Genomic DNA, 15,845 nt, shown 5'->3' with positions numbered 1-15,845 from the left:
GCATAATTCGTTAACCTTTGGAGCACCGCTCCAGTGTACATAACTTGACTCCATTCAGCTCTGAGAAGGTAGAGCAGTCACATCCGAGGCAGACTGGTGACCTAGAGAAGCACAGCAGAAACGTTTCCACTTGAAGCAGAGTTTCACAACTTCATCTCCTAACAGAAGAAACCCAGGATCGCTCCATCCTCTTTTGTGACATCAGGGAAGAGATCCCAAGACTCCATTTGTACTTGTAGATTCCTTTCCATTCTATTTTAGATGCTTATTGTTTGCCTTAGCAGTAAAACCCTATAAGTCTGAATTATGAAATTAGCTTCCAAATTAGTTTTGTAATGGCCGCCGATGCTGCCCTCCCTATTGAGACTGGGGACCCAAATGCTTTGCACCTCCTTTAGCTTCTTGCACATATATAGATACTTTCCAAAGGGCGAGCAATTCAGGAACCTGATACAGAGAGGCTGTAATCTCCACTGTGCAGCAAGCTTCTGTGCTAGTTAGACTGTAGCTAGAGACTCTAGAAAGCTCAGCTTCACTTCAAGAACTGAAATCACGGCTAGGAAGAATTTAATCATTCTCACCAGCTATACTTTCCTTCTGTTAAAGATAAGGATTTCATACTCTCATCTTTGCTAATCTAGCCAACACAGTGGGGTCTCTCACTTTTTTTAATACTTAGTATTCAGATTGCCGTGGGACATGGTGGCACTGTGGGTTAAACCACAGAAGCTTCTGTGCTGCAGAGTCAGAAGACCAGCAGTTGTAAGATCAAATCCACGCAACGGAGTGAGCTCCCGTTGCTTGTCCCACATCCTGCCAACCTAGCAATTTGAAAGCGAGTAGATAAATAGGTACCACTGCGGTGGGAAGGTAACAGCATTCTGTGTCTAGTCGCGCTGGCCACGTGACCACAGAAACTGTCTTCGGACAAACGCTGGTTCTGTGACTTGGAAATGGGAATGAGCACTGCGCCCTGGAGTCGGACATGTAAAGGTAAAGGTAAAGGTTCCCCTTGACAATTGTTGTCCAGTCGTGTTCAACTCTAAGGGGCGGTGCTCATCCCCGTTTCCAAGCCATAGAGCCAGCGTTTGTCCGAAGACAATCTTCTGTGGTCACATGGCCAGTGCGACTTAGACACGGAACGCTGTTACCTTCCCACCGAGGTGGTACCTATTTATCTACTCGCATTTGCATGCTTTCGAACCGCTAGGTTGGCGGGAGCTGGGACAAGCAACGGGAGCTCCCTCCATCGTGTGGATTCGATCTTATGACTGCTTGGTCTTCTGACCCTGCAGCACAGGCTTCTGCGGTTTAGCCCACAGCGCCACCATGTCCCACGGACACAACTGGACAAAATTTCAAGGGCACTCTTTACCTTTACCTATTCAGATTGCCATCCCCCCCAAGAACTGGCCTCCTATATGCCTTTCCCTTTTCTCACCTCGCAGTGCAGTGATGGAAATGGTTTTATCTATTGGATCTCTCCTTTTCTGTTAAAGGTGGAGGACAGGTCCTCCCTGAAAAGAGCCATAGTCCCATAGTCCAGCACATACTGTATTTTGCATGTGGAATCCCCTGGGTGCAATATGGCATCTCCAAGAAAGGCTGAGAAAGATTATAGAGATACACAGCCAGTTAATATGAGCAATACATAGCCAGAGAAACCAAGGGTCTGACTCAGGATGTGATTTATCTCGTGCTTTGGACCACCTTTGGCACAGTCAGGTTCGATTTGCTGGCAACTACACAATGTATAAACAATTGCAAACCAGCCCAATCCTTTTCCAAGGCAATCCACACCATTTTGTATCACTGGCAGGGGCTACTGTTTTTATAGCACTGGTAGGATCATTCCATTTGAGTTCAATTTCTGGCATGCAAGATCGCTGGGATCAAATCAAAGCAGAACAGGTGGGTGTTTCATGTCACTTGGATGGCAAGCTAGTTCAGTGGTATGCTGCTTTGCAATCAATCCATCAATCAATAATCCAGCATTTTCCTATGGTTGTCCTACCATGTCTTGGTTATGGATCTGCAATAAACTCTTGTCTGCCAAATAGAACATAGATGTAGTAGATCCATTCATACATAGTAATACAGTACATGGTCTCTCTGTTTAAAGATTCTTCTATTTTGTTTTCTCTGTGTCAGAATTCCAACAAAGCACCACTCCTTTACAGGAATATGAAATCAAAGGTCAAAGTGATATACAACTAAATAATGTAAGGATGTAATGTTTTGATGTCATATATATTATCCTTTTTGATCATAATCTATAATCCTGTCATTCTGTCAGGGATTATGCAGGGGTTTGCACAAATCTAATGGCCTCTCGTATAGCTCACAACTTCCAGGAAATGTCCCCAGACGTTTTCCTGGGCCCATGTTTGTTTGTTTGTTTGTTTATTTATTTATTGTATTTATATCCCGCTCATCTAGTCAATTGACCACTCTGGGCAGCTACCCATAAGTGTTACCTATTAGTATTGCTTTATATGGATTGTGTATTTTAACACACAGTTTGTACTTTTCCCTCTTTCACAACTGAAACAAGAATCTAGCAATGAGAAGAGTACTCAGCACATACACTATGTGTGCTTCTAATACCATACATGCTTCTATATGCAGGTGCACATAGAGGACCACTGACTGTCATTGACTTGAAGAAAGCATGTACTGTGTAAGCAGATTGTACAAGATATAAAAGATTGCCCTGTGCTTCTGCACTTGGTCTCACATACTGCTGTTCTGAAATTCTGGACCGACCCATTCAGCATGCCACAGTCATCATGGCTGTGTTTTTTCATCTTGCCCACCTTGTAAAGGTGAACCAGCATCATGCCAAAGAGAGGGTGTTCTCTGTGGTTTTGTAGTTTCTTTCCACAGATGGTCCTGATTTTCACAGGGAGCGACATGTTGAGTTGACCATAAATGATATATGGTTCTCTTCTTTTGTTCGGATACTACTAAGTAACCACTGAAGATACTTCCAGGCATGAGGCTTCTAGTGCTCGTATCAGTCAAAAGGCTTGAACAGCTATGTCCTCTTACCTTCTTTAACAGATTTACTGTGGTAAGAAAAAAGCTGAAAATACAAGGGGAAACCAGGAACGTTATTAACGCAATAAGAGATTGCCTATCCTGTGCCTTAAAATTGAGGGGATCAGGCAGGCAGTTGTACAAGAAAAGCCACACTGGGTGCTTCCAGGCAGGCTTGCTTTCACCTGTTGTTGTCCAACCTCAAGCAAGAACTTTTACTGCAATTCCAGACAACAATGTCTTCCATTTCCTACCCCCTTGTGTTTTCTCACTCCTTCTTTCATCTTTTTTTCTTATGGGGGTGGGAGAACAGTACAGGAAAAAAAGAAGGAAGAGGTGCTGTTGGGTTGATATTGCTGGGAGAGATACATTTGGAGGCACCAAGTCCTTGCTTAAGAAATCTTTTGCAAAAAGCAACGTGCTATCAGGGAGGAAACCTGATTTGGTATGAAAATGTGTGCTCCTAACCTGGGACCAACAGTTCCTTCACAAGCACGTCTCAAAGGAACCAGTTGAGCTATTTTTATGTGTGTTATTATCACTGCTCCCTAGGGTAAGGTTTCAGGCATAGGAAGCTTGTATTTCGCTGACATGTTATTACTTGTGGTGGGTGTTCGGAGCTCTCAAGAGAGTGAGTGAAGACACCATGTGTCTACCAGCTGCCAAGGGAATACGATCTGGGCCAAATATAAGAAGTCTGGGATTTATAATTTGTTGCAGGCATTACAGCTTCATTTAAAGAAATGGTATGCTCTCACAAACTCTCAACTGTGCTTACTCATTTCTCCTTTGAATAGATCCTGCTGTTGCCATATGATGCATAGGACCTTCTTTGGTCAGAAGTATCTTAATATATATTAGGTGTTGTCCTGATTGCATAAAAATAATGAATGCACATCATTTCAAACTAACGATGATGTCAGGCATCGGTCAAGATATTTGCGTTCCCGGTTCTTTTCTCACCTTGAATCCTGTAGGGCAATACCTGCAAAAGGGGTCTTTGAAATGTCATCTTTTGCAGCCTGTGTTCCTCTAAAGAGTAAGAATGAAACTCTATCTCTGGAAAATGTGTTGTTTAAAAACAGTGGTAGATCCTCAGCTCTCAAATGCCAAGCAGATTTGATTTCTTTGATTAAGAAAGGCTACAAATACCCTTTCTGCAATTTATCAGCAAGAGGTGTTGCTGGCAGATGATACTACTGTACACACATTTGAAAAATATTTTAGAATAATTGGAAAATTAGGATAATCATTGTTAAACATAATATTGCTATACTAGCTAATTCACTCTTCGAATCTGTTATTGTCAAGGGCTTTAGTTAAAGCTGAATAAGGATTTGGTGAATGAACTGAGAAAACGTTTTTATCCATAGCTTTGAGAGCCCTTTTTAGTGGAACTGTAGTTCATAAATCTGTCAAGCAATAATATAAATACATTAAATTTCCATAGGTTTTAATGGATCTGGGCTGTACTATTGACTCTGTGGAAATCTCATTCAGTCATCAATGGTTACACTTTATTGTGATATTCACTACTCAGCCAGTACCATTACCCCTGATTTTCTTTGGAAGAGCCAAAGCCTGCACAGCAATTAGCTAAATAAATCCATCCTCAACTCTATTCTACCCTAACCTGCTTGGGACCATTATGGCAGACTGAATTGCAGTGCAAATGAATGGTATCCTATATACCAGTGGTTCTTAACGTGGGCGATAATGCCCCCCAGGGGGCTATTTCATTTTTCAGGGGGGCGTTAGAACAAAAAGGGGCGGCGTGGGGGCGCTGGAGCAGAAGGGGGGCGGTAGGGGGGCACTGGAGCAAGCCAAATCTGTGAAGATGGCTGCAGCCTTTTTACAGTGTGCATGAATATATATTTTCCTCCAATTTTAATTTAGTTTCAGACTTTTTGTCTTGAAATTTTTAGTTCCTGCATTTGTTTTTATGCCCTTTTTATATTTCTTTTTGAGTCTTAAAATTCACTTGCAACTAAATCATTAAATGTTACTTTTTGGGGGGCATTTCATTTTCTTGGAATTTAATTTTGTTTTCAGGGGTCATTGGATTTAAGTGTCTTAAATAAATAAATAAATAAATAAATAAATAAATAAATAAATAAATAAATAAATAAATAAATAAATAAATAAATAAATAAATAAATAAATAAAGATATCATCACTGCGGGGAGGGGGGCGATGATAACTTCCTCAATGGGTCAAGGGGGCGTTTCTTTCAAAAAGGATAAGAACCATTGCTATATACTATATAGAACTTGCTTTGGGAAGACAGCCCTTTCTTTTCTTGTTTCTGTGACTGACATCCTGTAGCTATAATTTATGCCACATGAGGATGATGATGTCATCAGCAATGGTGATTTTTTAGACATTAAAGATTTGTCCTCCGTCCCATTATTCAGGCAGTGACTTTCTTCACCCCTACTCCATCTCCACTTTATTTTAATGGTATATACTACTCAGAGTAGCCATTCATTATGGGTAGGAAGTCAGCAAGCATCACAAGGAACTCTCTTATCAGTTTTATGTCTTAACATTTATTTCATTCTAAAACCATTATTACATGTATCAACTTGTTTTTGTTTTTTTAATCTTCTTAGCGGATGCAGACTGACTTAACAAAAGCTATGGCAGTTTGTTTCAGATTGAAAATAGGAAATAAGCCCATATATTATGTTCCTTATCTATTTTCTGTGAGCATGTTAACTCCTTCAAGCAGGGATTCAATGAGAAAGCAATCTTAAATTCAAGAAAAGCAAACTAACCCTTTCATATTGTTATCACTTGCAGTATCAGTAAAAAAAAAGCAAAAGCACTGGTGACATTGCCTTCATTGTTAGCTCTTTCACATCCTAACCCCATGTAAGGCTCACATATCTTGACAGATTTTGGATTTTTCCTTTAGAATGACTATTGGCCAGATGTAAGAAAGGCCACATACTGTTTCATAGAGAAGTAGTAGCAAATTGAATAAGGGGGCTTGCTATTAAAATAAAATAATATTTTGTTCTGTGTTGCATCTTTCATATTACAGCACATCTTTGTTCATGAAACATTGGCTGAAGTGCATTAGTAAATCACAACAAGAATAGGCCAATTGCATCAGTGCAACCTGTGGCTGAGTTGACTCTACAAATCCGTACTGATCCAGTGTGCTTACTGCTGTGATTTAATAATGGATTTCAGTCATTGCTTCAAAAGGGATTATATCTCACCTTGTTTTCATGTCCTTTCTCCCACTTCTTTTTCAGAGAGGAGACTATGGGAGTGATAAGACAGCAAAATAAAGATTGCATTGGATTGTGCAGGGAAGACTTGCTTCTAGGGTGCAATGTCTAAAATGACTCTTTAACGCAACCCTTCCATCTAAATGCAGTCTAGTCTCAATCGTTTCAGTCTGATCCAAAAAAAGAGCAGTCCTGCCACTGGAGCAAAAAGGTCCAGACTGGGCACAGAGCGGAGTTGTGCTGGTTCATGATCCTGAGAATGCTATTTGGCTCCCAGCAAATAGAGTCAACCAGACCATGCTGATCCCTGAGGGTGGTCTAAATAACTGTCTGATCACACCCTCAGCATCCTTTCTCCCTTCTCCACTCCCTTTCAAGATAAATTCCATGAATAGCAGCTTATTAAAATTAGCACTAAACTGCTTTAAACCAACTACGTCTGATTTAACACTAAATTGTCTGCATTCCATCTTAGGACCTCCTTATTAAATACCTCACCCATCAACAGTATCCCACCTCTATTTCATCTTGTAGTTGGAATAACTAGGATAAGCTGTAGTTCGCAAAAGACATGGAAGTTTTCAGTTCTGACTTGGTCATTAATCACTCAAACACTTGTTGTTGTTGATTAGTCGTTTAGTCGTGTCCAACTCTTCGTGACCCCATGGACCAAAGCACTTGATTTAATGTAAAGTTTCATCCCTTTAATGTAGCGATAAAGAGAGGAGAAGATGGGTGAGGGAGAAATTACAGGGACATACAGGACATTTTAGTGGGAATTTTCTGAAGCACTGTGCACTGGCCAGCATGAAACAGTTGGGCTCCTCCTTAATTTCCTAATTTTCACATAGCCTGCCCTACACTCCCAAACTGGTCAACTGTCTTTAGATGTGATGGAAGACCTTTTTCACACCAGTGTTGAAGTCAGGTTCAGCTGCCAGTCCAGCTCACTTCTGTACATGGAGTGGGAGGAACACTATGACTTTTGCCTCAGGCAGTAAAATATCCTGGGTGGATCCTGTCACTAAAATACACATTGCAGTAGCCAGCTAGAGAAATGGCGATTGATGTGAATTAATATGAATTCATGAAATGATTTGGAAATTATAATATCACTAACAGATTCTATTAATATATAGAAATTCCAGCCAAAATGTATTTATTGACTACAACAGTTTAGCACACAGGTCAGTCTGAAAGAAATATTTTAGTGCCCTCTTACATGAGAAGATGAGCCGCTAGTAACAAAGTATAGTTTCTGTTACCCAAATTGTGCTTGTTAGCATCTCCCAAATTCCAGGTTTAGGAAACGCAATAGGCCTCATGGAAGCAGACCTCATATCTCTTCTTATTTCATAACAGCAGTCCCTTGAAATGTGAGACTGATCGGGGCAGGCTGTGCAAAGGAAGCTGAAATGGAAGTGAGGGAATCCCCAAAAGTCTCCTTTTTTTCAACCGTAGCTCTGTAGTAGGGAGGTGACAGTATACACCAATTACAGCAAAGCTCAAATGTCTGGCTGTTCTAGAAGATCATGCTAAATTTAACTAATGTTCCAAAGCTGGTAGCATCCTGTCCCTTGATATTTCAGGGGCCAAACCCTGAGGCCGTGGACATGTCAATGGGCGGCTCACAAAGGCAACACAGACATTTATTGGGAAAGAAGCACAGGACTGTCTGTGTGCCACCTGATTGTGGAAATGGGCATCCAAGGGCTCTGGGTAAAACCCAACAAACTGATTAATATGGCAATCCAGAAGTAGGATGCAGACATTTTACACAGTCAGGTAGGCAGCAGAATGAATCCAGCAGCTGCAGTGGCTGCCTCAGTTAACACTGGAGCTTACCTGCCTTGTTTATAACATCTATGGGCACATAGAGATTTTTCCCAGCCTTATTCAATGCCATCCCATAAGAAGGAGGCTCCCCTGTAGGCCCTGCTCATGAAAAATGCTGCTCATGCCACAGTATTGGTGCGCCACTGGGCCCAACTGCAGACGTGGGTCAGCTCTCTCCACAGCCTGCCTCCCCTTGCCCCTTGTTTTTTTATCTGTCCTGACCTTGTGTGCAAGCGCAGCACATACACACATACCTTTCCTGCACAGCAGTAAGTGTGGCCGCTGGAAATCAATCAAGATGAGTACTTAGACTCTAAAGCTACCTCAAAACCAAACATCAAACTTTCTCCTCCTCCTGTACTGCTCTCCTTGAGATGTGTTCCTCTGCCTGGAGACATTGGGAAGCCTCGTCGTTGTTCAGTCGTTTAGTTGTGTCCGACTCTTCGTGACCCCATGGACCAGACCACGACAGGCCCTCCTATCTTGTACTGCCTCCCGTAGTTGTGTCAAATTCATATTGGTTGCTTCGCAGACACCGTCTAGCCATTTCATCCTCTGTCGTCCCCTTCTCCTCTTGCCCTCACACTTTCCCAACATCAAGGTCTTTTCCAAGGAGTCTTCTCTTCTCATGAGATGGCCAAAGTACTGGAGCCTCAGCTTCAGGATCTGTCCTTCCAGTGAGCACTCAGGGTTGATTTCCTTTAGAATTGACAGGTTTGTTCTCCTTGCAGTCCAGGGGACTTTCAAGAGCCTCCTCCAGCACCACAAATCAAAGGCATCAATTCTTTGGCAGTCTGCTTTCTTTATGGTCCAGCTCTCACTTCCATACATCACGACAGGAAAAACCATAGCTTTGACTATTCAGACTTTTGTTGGCAAGGTGATGTCTCTGCTTTTTAAGATGCTGTCGAGGTTTGTCATCACTTTCCTCCCAAGAAGCAGGCGTCTTTTAATTTCGTGGCTGCTGTCTCCATCTGCAGGGATCATGGAGCCCAAGAAAGTAAAATCTGTCACTGCCTCCATCTCTTCCCCTTCTATTTCCCAGGAGGTGATGGGACCAGTGGCCATGATCTTAGTTTTTTTGATGTTGAGTTTCAGACCGTTTTTTGCACTCTCCTCTTTCACCCTCATTACCAGGTTCTTTAATTCCTCCTCACTTTCTGCCATCAGAGTGGTATCATCTGCATACCTGAGGTTGTTGATATTTCTTAATTCCATTTTGGGATTCCTCCAGTCCAGCCTTCCGCATGATGTATTCTGCATATAAGTTAAATAAGCCGAGGGACAATATACAGCCTTGTCGTACTCCTTTCCCAATTTTGAACCAATCAGTTGTTCCATATCCAGTTCTTACTGTTGCTTCCTATCCCACATATAGATTTTTCAGGAGACAGATAAGGTGGTCAGGCACTCCCATTTCTTTAAGGACTTGCCATAGTTTGCTGTGGTCCACAGTCAAAGGCTTTTGCATAGTCAATGAAGCAGAAGTAGATATTTTTCTGGAACTCTCTGGCTTTCTCCATAATCCAGTGCATGTTAGCAATTTGGTCTCTAGTTCCTCTGCCCCTTCGGAATTCAGCTTGTACTTCTGGGAATTCTCGGTCCAAATACTGCTGAAGCCTACCTTGTAGGATTTTGAGTATAACCTTGCTAGTGTGTGAAATGAGTGCAATTGTACGGTAGTTGGAGCATTCTTTGGCACTGCCTTTCTTTAGGATTGGGATGTAGACTGATCTTTTCCAATCCTCTGGCCACTGTTGAGTTTTCCAAACTTGCTGGCATATTGGGAAGCCTAATGATTCCCTAAGATTTCAGCTGTTTCCCTTGGATATTAAAGAAGTTACTAATTAGGATAAACATTGATCACAGATACTAAAGATGTTCATTATTGTTTAGCTGCCTGCAACAGACTGAACCTTAAGATTCATCAGTAAGTTAAACTATCTTATTCCAGGGGAGGATATGTTCATATCCACACTTGTTACAGGTTTTTTCCAGGATTTCATATGAAAAAATAAGATGTTATGGATGTTTTGACATTAACCTGAGTGAAATGACTGAGTCATTTTAATGGGTCCACTTGAGTGGGGATTAAAAGTAGATGTTCCTTCTCTTTAAAAAAATATTTTCTTTCTTTTTCACAATAAATTAAGAGTATTTTCATTTCGCATGATAAGAGTAGCAGCCTTTTAATACCACAGAAACAAGGGGGAGGGTGTTCAACATTCTTGGAAAGGCAAACAGAGAAATGGCAGGCAATCTTTCCACACATTTTAGCAGTTGTTAGATGGCCTGACCTAAAAGTGCATAGAATTTTCCCCCCAATTAGCACGTCATTTTTCTGCCTTTGTCTGTTCATTGTTCTAAGGCCAACAAGGATTACAGGCCATGCATTCTCTGGCAATGTTCGTGCTGTGGATGACCCAGAGGCATTTCTATTGGAACAGACTATGCGTATAGATTTGGACCTAACCAGACATAAGACCATTGAGATTGTTTGAGGATATTTCTAATGCCTCACAATCTGTTAAAGAGGAAGTTATTCACATAACAAGGACGTTTGGCACTCCAGTGTTGCACTTCCAACATAATGCAAAACATCCAGATATTTCTGCTACAATGCTGGCAAAGGCAGCCTAAGCTTGTGAGTGTGCTTCCTATCCCGCACTGGAAACAAAAGTCCCATTGTACTTAGCATCTATATGATGTCTATTGACAATATTTTGTTGCATTCTTTAATTAGCACCTGTCTTATAGCTTTCTCTTCCATGTACAACCATTAGTTTTCCATATATTTGAACTATGAATCCGAAGCATTATTGCATTGGGACTTAATGTTTCTAATTAGCAAAATAATAAAGTTTTTACCTCACGTTTTGGATTTTGAATTTCATATTTTATTTTATTTTTTGAACAGCAAATGGCTGAATTTCCACAGTGTACATTTGGTTCTGTTTATGTTTTCTTTGAAGCCATTCTTTTAACCACATTTTTTCGTTAGATATATATCTCATTCTCTCTCCAAGCAGCTGAGATTGACATATTTAGTTGCTACCCAGTTTTATCTTCAAAGTAATCCTATGGAATAGATTTTAATTAAGGCTTAGGAATTTAGGGCCAGTCCATAAATGTCATAGCTAGTGAGAAGCTTGAATGGAATCTTTTGGATTCTATGTTGTGTCACTAAGCACTATAGTATACTGGCTCCAAATTCATCCACTGGAAATTCAAAGTACATACAGTATGAAGCTAAGAGCTTCTGATAGGGGAGCAAAACTGAGCCACCAGTTCTGCATCCCAGCTTCATAGTAGCAGATTGTGACACATCTATTTGCTTCCAAGGCTTCTGACAAAACAAAAATAAATAAAAATACATTCTTGGACTTGCTTTTCTATTTTAGTTCACACTGAAGCTTAAGATACACTACATAAATCAAAGGCTAAACTGAGTTAGGGGTTTTATGCTTCAGGATAGTTGATCCGAAGTGATATAATCATTACAGCGCTGATTACTTCACATAGGCAGCTTGTGGCTAGGGCAGAAGGATGCCACTCTTGAAACCAGAGGGGTAAGGCCTCCCCCATGAGCCTTGAGTCACTCCTACCACTTTTCTTTGAAACTCTTTGAGACTTTCAGGCCACAGCCTGACCTGCTTCTCAGAGTTGCTGTGAGATAAAGTGAGGAAGAGGAGAGTCATGCACAGAATCTTGAACTCATTGAAGGAAAGGCAAAATATAAATGTAAAAAAAGAAACAACAATAAATAGAAGCTTAGTTCTATTAAAAACACATACTTAAAATTGTAATGTTTGAACCATCATCTTAGGTAACCAAATGATAGTCAGTGTCAAGGGTAGGCAAGCCGATCCCATCCAGTTGTTTTGGACTAGAGTTTCCATTAGCACAACAAACATGGCCAGTGATCAGGGATTATGGAGGACACTGGAGTAATTGAGTAATGAATGAATTCTATTCACCTAGTTCTCTCTGTCCCCCCCCCTCTTACTCCTGATACTCTTTCAAGATAGCCTGATTTGAGAAGCTGGTTCTAGGTACTGAAAGTACCAGCTATCAAGGATGCTGGCAAATGTTTGGGTCCGAGTCCCAAGAACGAGTCTTTGGTACCAAGACCTGAGTCCCAACCCCCAAGCCCATAGCCCTATTATAAACAAGCTTTCTTCCCCAGAAAAAAAGGGAGGGATGGTTGGGTTCCAAGTTCTGAGTTGAGTCCGAGTCATTAAAAAGAAAAACTCAAGTCCATGTCAAACTACCGGTGTGACTTAAGTCCGACTTGACAGTGAGTCCCATGACTTGAGTCCCCATCCCTGCCCGCTATCTATTAGAAGAATGGGGTACCTGCACGTCAGCATTTTTCATAGCTCACTAAGGTGAGCATGGCTGGTCTGAGACATTTTGCTATCTGAAAAGAAGGACCAAATGGTGCCGCTCTCTACTATTCTTGCAGTTGATCAGATTGTCTGGTGAATCTTATTCCAACACTGGTGAAATGGCAGTGTCCTCCATTTCATCAGACATCAGTTTGCTATCTTGAGGGTGGCATGAGGCAGAGTGCGTGGCACATGTGCCTTTGTCTGCATTTTGTTCCCAGAATGGGGTAACTTCCTCTCTGTATAGTGATAGGACCAGCCCTGGGCTCTGACATACACATCCCTGTTCAAACCATAAACCATTTATTTATTTGTTTGTTTGTTTGTTTGTTTGTTTGTTTGTTTGTTTGTTTGTTTAATTTAATTTAATTTAATTTAATTTAATTTAACTTATATGCCACCCACTCTACACAAACGTCTCTGCAGGATGCTTGGAAACACTAAAGTGTTTGTATTTTATACCCGGGAAAAAGTGTATTGCTACCTGGGGACTCATAAGAATTTCAACATTCATTTTATTTCCTGTCAAAATGTGGGAGTCATGATCTGACAGTTAAAGAGTAAAACTCCTTTTGATAACACAGACACAAATGTTTACAGTAGAAACAGGCAGTAATTGGTTGTGTACAAATAAGTTAAAACTAAGAGTTACCAGGCCAAAGTCCCAAAATTATGTTGCTTAACATAATAAATCACACTAGAATAGGTCCATTAAATCAATGGGAGTTCACTGAGTCAATTCTTCAGTAAGTTCCGTTGATTTAAATGGGCCTAAATGTAAATCACAACTAGAGAAATCTCATTTGAATCAATGGAATTTATGGAGGAGTTGACTCAATGAATCCCCATTGATTTAGTGAGCCTACTGTAATGTGATTTATTATTCTAAACAACAGAATTTTGGCCTATATTTTTAAGAGTCTAGGGCCACCATGACTGGAGAAACACCTGTTTCACTTGTCCCTCACATCGGCTGCAATACAATTCAGGATATAAGAAGCCGGTCAAGGAAAGAGAGGGATCTGCTGGTTGGTGCCATTCAAGCTCTCTTCCTGTCTAGAAGGGTCCAGCAAAAAAAAAAAAATTGATGGAATTATTATATTTGTGTGTTATTTAGAAAAAATGAATCCCATTGTTTGTGGTATAATTGTGATTTAAAAATGGCCACCCAACCTTCTATTTAATGAGGCATTAATATGTTTCTAAAAAACATTCCCTCTGGGATTTGCAGCTTGCTTGAGTTGTGATCGGCCATGTTTCCAGTATTAGCAGAAATGCCTGCAGGGATCAAGCATTCCCAACAGCACGTGTGAAATGGAATGTACATCACTGGCCTTCACCCCCTTTCCCTGTAACTAGAGAATAACCAAGAATCTTGGCACTGGGTAAGCAAAAATGCTGGAGCCATACTCTTCCACGCTGAATGGCTCATCACTGCACACTTCTACTAAGATTCTTCTTCCAGCCTCCGCACCATGAAAATGGTAAGGCTAGGTTTTTCTGTGCTTAAAAAGCGGTTTAACTGACAGAGTGATGTTGGATTAGGTGACACAATTTGTGGGCATCTTTTCTTTTGCCAGGATGTTGTGGTACTTAGTTGGTAGTCTTGGAGATGGCCTTCTGCACAGTGGATGTTTTCATGGCCGCAATGGATAAGATGGATTTAGATGGAAAACATGGTGATATTCTAAATTGCATCAGTCTTTAATGAACTGTTGGCAAATCATGAGGGTCAGAACCTTGAAGGTAGTTTTTGACCATTTGACCACACCTGTGAGATTGCAGATGGACACATGGAGCTCAGCTGAGCTCTGGATATGTGCAGCATAGTGATGAGTTTGAGATTTTTAAGCAAGCCGTGCTTTCCATATGTTACTGGTGACAGCAAACCTAGCAGGAGATGGGTTTGAAGAGAAATGCATCATAGAAAACAGGTAAAATCAGGATAATGGGATTGTAGAAAGAATATGTCAAACAATTTACCATAGCTAGTAGATTAATAAACTGCTTCCATCTCTCTGCCCAGTATCAGGTATTTCGACACAGGGTCTGAAAAGAGCAGGATGAAGCTGAGACATGCTCACCCCTTATGCATCATGACAGCTGAAGGGTTCCTGTTACACAGCTGCTGAGTAATCTGACAAGGCTGAGACGTCCATGGTGTAAAGAGGAGAAAGGGGTTTAAGCAGCAGCATGGCAAAAAGGACAGGGGTTCCGGAACAAAACAAAGAGAGAGAGAGAGAGAGAGAGAGAGAGAGAGTTTAGCAACCATCCTTGTCTTTTCCATTTTTGCCATTTATTTTACAATGGAATGGAATCCATTTTGGGATGTAGGCAGACTGGTTTGGATTTTAGCTTTGTCTCTGGTTTCATTGGACATCAGTAAAATTATCTGAATCTTCCCATGCTCAAATTTTTGATGTATGTAAATTCCATTACTCCCATCTGACTGTGCAGATTAACTGTGTTAATCATTTCTTTCACCAACCTCCTTATCCTTTTCTAATTTAATCTATTTTGTTTGGGAAAACACACCCATGCCTCAAGACATATCCAAATAAAGGGCTGTCAGTGGTAATCTTTCCATGATATTTGAGGTCTAGAATAGCTTGTATCAGACCAGGTAGTTCTCTCTCTTCAGTTTGTCCACTTTAAAAATCCATTGCATTTGGAAACACCAGTATAATTTAGGCATATTTCTCTCCAAAATGTACTTGTGTTTTATTTCACCTTAAGCTGTCTGAACTTGGAAGAAAGGAATATATAGGAATTAATGGAAGATGTGGCAGAGGGAGAGAAAAAGATGGAAAGTATATCGTAAGAAGAGATGTGTTGTAGAGGTTGGGAGATCTACTCCTCAGACTATAGGAAGCCTTGTGCTGTTGCCTCTGGATCTCAGCTTTAAATAAATAAATAAATACATAACTCCCAGGGTGGGAGTGCTGGGAAGGTCCTCCTCGGTCATGGGTTCAAGTCAGGACTCTCTGTGTGCTGAAACTGGACTTTATTAAAGTAGAGGAATTGAGTACAATGGGAAGTGGTGTGTCTGGCACACCCTATCCTGAACCCAATGATGAGTTAACTTCACTAACTCCCTGCCAAGTCCAGCCCTTGCTAGAGTCCAGGTTCTGTCCACTAGGCTGGATCAGTCCACAGTCCATGGTTGAAGTCAGGTATTTCAGAAAGATCACAGCCAACCAATGTCCTTTAGGAAGGGCTTGTATTGCTAGACACTCACAGGCTCCCCATGTCCCCAAGCCTTTCCTGCCTTCATTGCAATTGCTCCTTGTAGTGCTTCTTGATCTAGCACCCAAAACTAGGTCAGGGTGGAACCTGGATTCCT

General features: G+C 41.1%; 1 long non-coding RNA gene across 1 annotated transcript in view; it reads left to right on the top strand.

Annotated features, from left to right (window-relative positions):
• The first annotated feature begins 1,587 nt into the window (after positions 1-1,587).
• LOC110075073 (uncharacterized) overlaps positions 1,588-15,845 on the top strand; it is a 30,643-nt gene continuing 16,385 nt past the window's right edge. The window contains exon 1 of the long non-coding RNA XR_013541995.1: positions 1,588-13,986. This is a non-coding gene — a long non-coding RNA (uncharacterized LOC110075073). The remainder of the gene's footprint in view (positions 13,987-15,845) is intronic.

Source organism: Pogona vitticeps, chromosome 2 (assembly GCF_051106095.1).
Source record: "Pogona vitticeps strain Pit_001003342236 chromosome 2, PviZW2.1, whole genome shotgun sequence".
Lineage (NCBI taxonomy): Eukaryota > Metazoa > Chordata > Lepidosauria > Squamata > Agamidae > Pogona > Pogona vitticeps.
Note: the sequence above shows the minus strand (reverse complement) of the source record. Positions and strands in the feature narration are given on the sequence as shown.